The sequence below is a fragment of the Rhinopithecus bieti genome, unplaced genomic scaffold (assembly GCF_001698545.2).
Source record: "Rhinopithecus bieti isolate Rb0 unplaced genomic scaffold, ASM169854v2 scaffold_15113, whole genome shotgun sequence".
Lineage (NCBI taxonomy): Eukaryota > Metazoa > Chordata > Mammalia > Primates > Cercopithecidae > Rhinopithecus > Rhinopithecus bieti.
In genome coordinates this window covers 1401503-1410292 of record NW_016808703.1, presented here as the reverse complement: position 1 = coordinate 1410292, position 8790 = coordinate 1401503, and the positions used below count along the sequence as shown (strand labels likewise).

The window sequence follows — 8790 nt, the reverse complement described above, 5'->3', positions numbered from 1 at the left end:
AAAATAAAATAAAAAATAAATAAATAAATAAATAATATATGACTTAAAAAAAAAAAGAAAGGCAAAGATTTAATCATATGTCAGCCATACATCCAACTAATTAAATAATATTTAGCCAGCCAAGAGTTAAAAACTCATGCATGAAAAAATTCATATTATGAAAGGACTGGGATTTGTTTTAAAATACTTCTACATATGTGTTGTATGTATGGACAAAAATGAAAACCTAAAGATGTTTACCAAATAAATTTTATATTATAAAAAAAAGTAAATAATATCTCAGTAGATACAGAAAAGCATTGGATAAAGTTCAACACCACTCCGTTAAGAATTCTCAGCATGCCAAGAAGAGAAGAGATCTTATTTAATTTGATAAAAGGCATCTATTACAATTTAATATTTATAACTAATATTATAATTTAATACTATTGGGAAAAGCCTAAATGTTCATCCCCGGGGCATGGATATGGTATATCCAAACAAGCAACTACTCTAACAGACATAAAAAGTAAAGAGGACAAAGAATATGATATAGAGTGGTTTGCAAGATATACTGAAAAGTGGAAAAGCAAGGTGTTACACCCCCTTCAGGAGTGGAGCTTAACCCTCCACCCCCCTTTTAGCATGAACCAGATGTAGTGACTCACTCATTCCTAAGGAATAGAATATGGAAAAAGAAAAACAATAATTTTTTAGTTGGAAACTCTAGCAAGTACTACCTTAACCAACTGAGCAGAGTTAACATCACTAGTCGTAAGTCATGTTGATGGCATGTCCCCCATATGGCCTGATGAGAAAGGTACTTTATCTCTGTTATATTCTTCCCAAAAACCCATAATCCCAACCTCTTCATGAGAAAAACATCACCCAACTTGGTGGGTATTCTACAAAATACCCAACCAATACATCTCATGGCAAGGTCATGAATAAATTACAAACTGACAAACTTTAATAAACCAGGGAAGACTAAAGAGACATGTGACAAAATCCATTCCATCCATGTGAGATCTTCATGGGATTCTGGAACAGAAAAGAATATTAGTGGAAAACTTGTAAAATCCAGTGAATAGTCGTTCGTAAATATTGATTTTTTCTTTTGGTTTGACAAATATTAGATAGGAAAACGTAATTTCAACTTCAGGAGAAACCATGTGAGGGGCATATGAGAACTCTAATATCTTTGCAACTCTTCTGAAAGCCTAACGTTATTTTAAAAGAAAATTTATTTTAAGAAAAACAATATGGAAAAGAGTGTATGTATTGTCAAATCTGTTGTGAGAAATAAAAAATAAGAAATTAAATATGTTTTTTCTATTTTTACAAAAGAAAATACAGGAAAGATAAACTAGAAACTGATGACAGAAGTTGCTTATAAGAAATAAGTAGGAATGGAGTAGATGGGGTATGTGTGAGAACAAGACTTCCCTGATTATATCACATCCTATAGTTTTGATTTGTTAAATAAAATCTTTAATATTTTTATTGATAATATCTGTAGAGGATAGCATCCAACTGACACAAGGCAACATGATTGTGATGCAACGAAGAAGGGGGAAGTAACATGACATTTCCCTGAATCCCCACAGAAAACAAAGACCACCATAGTTATGACCAATTTACATGTGTATAGATTATTGTCCCCTGTGACAAAGTTTCACACACTGAAAAGGCACATTGGAAATAAGCTTGAGTCATTGTAGTACTCTCAAAAACAAGATGCTAGACACACACTTTATGATAGGTAGCGTTAACGTCTAGGTTAAACAGAAGCTTTCCCCTGGCAGTGGAACATCCTTTCCTTTTCTCATTCATTTTCTTTGGGGACTCCTTTTCTGAATCAATTACACTTTATTATTCCTATTAAGCAATCTGAAAGGACTGGTGTCGCCTGCAGTGTAATAAACGTTTTCATTGAAAACTTTTAAAACTTTTCCTTCGTCCTTCAAAATGCTTAAATGCTTGCTAATGTCAATAGTTTTTTTTTTTTTTTTTTTTTTTTTGAGACAGAGTGTCCCTCTGTGGCCCAGGCTGGAGTCCAGTGGCTCCATCTCTGCTCACTGCAACCTCTGCCTCCCGGGTGCAAGCAATTCTCCTGCCTCAGCCTCCTGAGTAGCTGGGATTACAGGCATGTGCCACCACGTCCGGATAATTTTTTCTGTATTTTTAGTGGAGACGGAGTTTCAGGATGTTGGTCAGGCTGGTCTTGAACTCCTGACCTCGTGATTCACCCACCTCAGCCTCCCAAAGTGAAGTTGTTCTTGATTCTTTGGGGCCCTACAGTATCCATTGAATGAAACATAGTCATACTGGCTGTGTCTTCAATAAAATCATCTGACTCTGAAGGCCTGGGCAGATGGAATTGCTGTTCAGAGGAGATACAGGGAAATGGTCTTGGTAGACTCACTAAAAGGACATGAACCAACCTCTGTGTAGCTTGTGACTGGAGCTGTCACCATTATTTTCATCTCTTTCTCCTTTTGCCTTGAATGTAGCTGTTCAGTTTTGTAAAGCCTATCTGGATGGCTGAACCCCTGTTCATAGACTCAACAGAAGTGCTGACTCACTTAACAGTTCATAATGTCAGAGCCCATGACTTCAGAGCTGGGGGTTTGCCTCCTCTGGGGCCTTCCAACCCAGTGTCCATAGCTTGAACCACCATGAAGCGTTGACATCTGGGCCCACCTGCCACCAGGCTAATCAAGCTGTGCCACCAGTTTTGATTTTTGATGCATATAAATGTTCTACATGTTCAAAATATGAAATTATGCCCAAAATAAAAACGTAGAATACAAACAGAAACAAATGAGCCTGAAAGTGTTCTTGCTGGATATTTTTGTATTAAACCCTAAATAAACAGAAGAATCTAGTATATGTGACATCCTTCAGGACAACCGACCTGGCCTATTTAAAGGATTCAAAGTCACAAAGGACAGAGTGAGTCTGCTGAGGGAAAGAGGAGCATTCTAAGGATACTACAGAGACATAACAATTATAGTGTGTGAACCTTTATTGGATCCTATATGAAAATGGGAAAAAATCATCTTTATAAACATTTTGGAAAAATGGGGAAATTTGATATTTAGCATGGACTACATACTGTGTAGTATTACATAAGCAGTATTGATTTCTTAGATAGGATGATGGATCCGTGTTTGTTGGAAGATGTTCCTGGTTTTGCCAGATGCATACTGAAGTTTTTAGAGGTGAGGTGTCACCATGGTTGAAATATACTTTCAGATGATTTGACAAAAAAGAAATATGTGTCTATCCATAAAGAGAGATAGAGGAAACTTGGAAATTTTTAGCAGTAAATCTAGTTGTAGGATACACTGGTGTCAATTGTACTCCTCTTTTAACTTTTATATAGGTTTGAAAATTTTTCAAATAAGAAGAGATTTTAAAGTCAATTTATTCACTTTTCTAATCTTCCTTCTGATGAACACTCTCCATCAGGTTAGGCGCTTTGTAGGATTCATTTTTCTCTGGTATTTTACTCATTTTTTCTATAGTTATTGACCTACTTATGTATTATATTTCTCTGATCAATTTTGCTGATTTTTATTCTTAGGAGATCATCCATGTCATCCGTATTTTCAAATTATTTAGCACTCTACATATTAAAGAGTACATATATAGAGTATTGTTTAAGTTATGGACTTCTCACCCAAATATGTTTCCACTTTCTTTCATATTTAATTCATTTGATTTTTAATTTCTCATATGGACGTATATAGGATAACTATAGAAACAGTCACAAGCAATATAGGCCAATATATTCAGCCCTTAGAGCCAGTTAACTTGCTAAATGCTCACTAGATTTGAAGGCAACAGTAGCAGCTAGCTAGGGAAAAGTGCTGGTCATAGATAAATATGGGATTGATACTAGGGAAAGTGTGGTCCTTTATCATTAATCATTAAATATGCTCATGTATACATATGATTTTAACCTCTTTTGCTCCTACATGCCTTCCTCTGTCTTATTTTTGAAAGGACAGGGTACAGTCACAGCCACACAAGTTGGTACCAGGCCAGTGATACCGCTGGGATGCCTGGCAGATGCAAAGGGCAGACTCACAGTGGGGCAAGATTTCCTCAAATGCAAAACATTCTCCTATGTATGGGATGGCATTTGGAAGATTATTTTCTAATTGTGTTTCTTCACTCTAAGTGCCTTCTCCATAATGTGACTGATACAAAGAAATTAAAGAAAATATTTCATACTTCCTAGTCTTAAAATATTAAAATCTAAAATCTGGAAATAACGTAAGAACAGAAATCCAAATACTGCATGTTCTCACTTGCAAGTGGGAGCTAAACTTTGAGAATTTATGAACACAAAGGGGGAAAGACAGACACTGGGGTCTACTTGAGGGTGGAGTGTGGGAGGGGGGAGAAAAGATAACTATTGGGTACTGAGCTTAATTCCTGGGTTATGAAATATGTACAACCAATCCCCACGATATGAGCTCACCTCTGTAACAAACCTTCACATGTACCCCTAAACCTAAAATAAAATTTAATAAATAAATAAATACATACATACATACATACATACATACATTTAAAAAACCTGGGAAAATACTAACTAATGTATACTTTGAGGACAGCTTATGCCTCTGAAAAATGATATAAAATATTTCACCCCAAAAATACTCACTTAAAAGTTTAATAATCTAAATATGATTCCCAAAATCATATCAATATTTTGGAGAGTTTGGAAAGCTGAATTGTTATAAGAAGCAGATGTTTCTTCTATGTTTTCCCTCTTTTTTAATTTTAATAGAAGAGGATGATAATTTAATGAGGTCTAAAAGTGAAATTGAGAAACTAAAATATCATCCTGGGGTATGTGGGAAAGTGCGTGGGCTTTCTGAGTTCAAATCCTAGCTCTACACATGGTACTGGGATAGTCATGTTTCCCCAACTGTAGGTTAGGGTGAGCAAATATCTATCAAAATAAAAAGAAATAATAAAAATAAGTTGAAAGCTGGAAACAATGTTGAATAAACACAAAACAAATTAGTGCTAGATAAAATATAACAAACTTATTTAAAATTTACCTCTTAGGAAAAAAAAAAGGAAAATACCATAAGATAGGAATAAAAGGGAAATGGAAGCCATAGCAACAATGCTAAGTCTGATTCTGCAATAGCTCTTGAGTAGTAAAATGGGACTATCAAAGTCAGTTAAGACTAAGAGTTCAGATTATATTGCCCAGGCATGCAAATATTTTGAAGCCTTAGGACTAAAAATTGCATAAAATTAGAAGTGGCACATCTTAATTACTGAGATACTTCAAAGAACTGGATTACTAGTAAAAGAAGAGCTTGGGGGACAGGGTTGGGGGGAGAATATGTTGTCCTACTGAGGAAAAATGGAGAAGTTTGTTTCTGTCTCAGCTGTAAATGAAAAAAGAAAAGAAAGAAAAAAGTCTTCTCTGAGAAATTGAAAACACAGACTGTGCCTCTCCTAGGTTTAGGATCTAACTATATACTCTTAGCATAGTATGGTAAAATTCAAGTTGACTAGTTAAAATAAAAAGTAAGACAAAATCTAGGAACATAAATTGATACAAAGTACTGACTAATGCTAGTTAGCCTTCAGCAGAGCAGATACAGGATCATAAAGGTGAATGATTGTATTAATCAAATAAGGAACATGCAAAAAGACATGGAAGAGTAGGTATGAGGGTGTTTAAAAGAAGAAAAATCAGGGCTTAAGTTGAAGAAAATGGGAAGTGAAACTATTTGATGCTGATAAATAGGTAGTGGTAAGACACAAAAGCACTGGAAATCACAATGATGTCAAAACACGTGTAGTGAGAGAGAGATCTGAAATAACCTTTCAGGTCTTCATAAACCCCGTCTCTAATAAAAAATACAAAAAACTAGCTGGGCGTGGTGGTGGGCGCCTGTAGTCCCAGCTACTCAGGAGGCTGAGGCAGGAGAATGGCGTAAACCTGGGAGGCGGAGCTTGCAGTGAGCTGAGATCCGGCCACTGCACTCCAGCCTGGGCGACAGAGCAAGACTCCATCTCAAAAAAAAAAAAAAATTAACATGCTACATTTAGTATGTTAAAATTTAAGATTGCTTTGATGGAGTAAGCTCGGTAAGAATTTCTAAACAGGAGAGAATTCTTGAACAGAAAAATTAATAAAGGTTATTACTGTTAAAGAAGTTAATGTTAGAGTCAGGGTGCCAACCACCCTCTCCCAGAATTCTGGCTGATAGAATGTACACAGGCTGATAGGGACTAAAATATCAGCTTATTAATAATAGTGCAATGCCCTTCAAATGCACAACTCTGTAACAAAGCTAAACATAATAATGTTGCTGGTATATGAGACCAAGTTGATGGCCTTCAAGTACCTGCTCCAGTCTAATCTTAGTGACCCGCCTGTTGAGAGTGTTAAGTCCACAAAGCAGATTCTGCCTTGCCCACCTTGGTTTAACTACCAAAGTGAGTCATGAGCAAAACAGGAGGTAGAAGAGAGAATGACAATCTTCTGACCTGGTTGGTACTTATCACATAGGAAGAAGAAGTAAAGAAGAGCCCAATTCCTTTCATGCCAGTTTTTGAGGCAGGTAAAAATGAGAAGGAAGGGAAAACATGAGGGAGGGGAAGGAAGGTTTGAAGGAACAAAAGAGAGAGAGAAGAAAACTGGTAGACAGAGAAAGAAATCCATATCCCATTTTTGAGGCTAAATAAAAGCATCAAAACAAAAAAGAAAAGAGATTCCAGGTCAAGATGGCCAACTAGAAGCAGCTAGTATGCATGACTTTCATCACAGAGAGGAACAAAGTGGGCAAGTAAATACGGCACCTTCAACTGAAACATCTAGCTCCTCACACTGGGACTGATCAAGGAAACAGCAGAAACAGCTCAATCCATGGAGAATGTAGAAAAGCAGGGCAGGACAATGGCCCACCCAGGAGTGGGAGTGTAACACAAAGCCAAGGGAACTTCTCCCCACCCAGGGAAGTAGTGAGTGAATGTGTGATTCTGGGAAACCACATTTCTCCCACAGATCTTTGCAACCTTCAAGTCAGATGATTCCCTTGTGAACACACTCCACCAGGATCTTTTGTCTGACACACAGAACTGCATGGAGTCTCAGCAGAGCAGCTGCTTAGGCATGCACAGAGACATGGGAGCTTTATGTGCTATGGCTCCATTCTCCACAGCAAAGTGACTGCCACTCAGGCAAGGCAGGAGTTGGACCTCCATCCATACCCCTGGAAAGAGGTCTGAATCCAGAAGGCCTAGGAGTGACAGTCTGCAGGTCCCACTTCCATGGTGCCTCACAGGATTAGACCCACTGGTTTAGAATTCCAGCCAGCCACCAGCAACAATTGGGACAGACGGGGTTCCCAGTAGGAGAGAGAGGCCACCATCTTTGCTATTGGGGTGATTCAGCTGTTCCAACCTGTGGACTTTGGAGAGTCCAAACTGATTCAGGATGGAAAGGACCCTGCAGCACAGCACAGCTGCTCTGCCAAAATGTGACCAGACTGCTTCTTTAAGTGGGTCCCAGATCCATTCTTCTTCACTGGGCAGAATCTCCCAACTGGGGCCTCCAGCCACTCCTGTTGATGTTCTCTTTTGAAAACTTCCTGGGACAGAGCTTCCAGAGGGAAGGACAAGCTGCCATCTTTGCTGTTTCCATGACTTAGCCATTCCAGCCTCCAAGCTTTGGAGCACCCAAGTCAACCGAGGGCAGAAGAAGTACTCCATCACAGCATAGTTGCTCTACAAAAGCATGGCTATACAGCATCTTTAAGTGAATCTCCATCCTGTTGCTCCAGACTGAGTGAGACCTCCCAACAAGGGTCCCCAGCCACCTCCTACAAGTGTATTCAGGCTGGCAACACGTTCATATCCCCCTGGGATGAAGCTCCCAGAGGAAGGGACAGGCTGCCATTTTCACTGTTTCACAGCCTTCGCTGGAGATACCCCCAACTACTGGAAAATCTGAGGTGACTAGGATCTGTAGTGGAGCCCCAGCAAACCACAGCAGCCCTATAGAAAAGTGTCCAGACTGTTAAAAGAAAAAACAAATCTAAAGGTAAACAATCTCAAAGATTGAAGGTATATAAACCCACAAAGGTGAGAAAGAAATGGCAGATGAAGGCTGAAAACTCAAAAAGCTAGACTGCCCTCTTTCCTCCAATGACTGCATCACCTCTCCAGCAAGGGATCAGAACTGGGCTGGGCTGAGGCTGAGATGGCTAAAATGACAGAATTATAATTCAGAATGTGGATAGAAATGAATTTCACTGAGCTAAAGTAGCACATTGTAACCCAATACATGGAAGCTAAAAACCATGATAAAACATTGCAGGAGCTGACAGACAAAATATCCAGTACAGGGAATAATGTAATCAATCTGATAAAGCTGAGAAACACACGAGAAAAATTTCATAATGCAATCACAGGGATTAATAGCAGAATAGGCCAAGTGGAGAAAAGAATCTCAGAGCTTAAAGACTGTCCTTCTGAAATAAGACAGGCAGGCAAGAATAGAGAAAAAAGAAGGAAAATAAATGAACAAAACCTCATTTGAAGGTCTCTAAGAACTTGCCTTATCAATCTCAGTACTCCTGTGTTGGGTGCATATATATATTTAGGATAGTTAGCTCTTCTTGTTGAATTGAACCCTTTACCATTATGTAATGCCCTTCTTTGTCTTTTTTTATCTTTGTCGGTCTAAAGTCTATTTTGTCAGAAACTAGGATTGCAACCTCTGCTTTTTTCTGCTATCCATTTAATTGATAAGTTTTCCTCAATCTC

The 8790-nt window shown here is 38.2% G+C and overlaps 1 pseudogene; it reads right to left on the bottom strand.

Moving 5' to 3' along the window:
- Positions 1 to 1808: 1808 nt before the first annotated feature.
- Positions 1809 to 8790, bottom strand: part of LOC108538763 (heme-binding protein 2 pseudogene) — a 28326-nt pseudogene continuing 21344 nt past the window's right edge.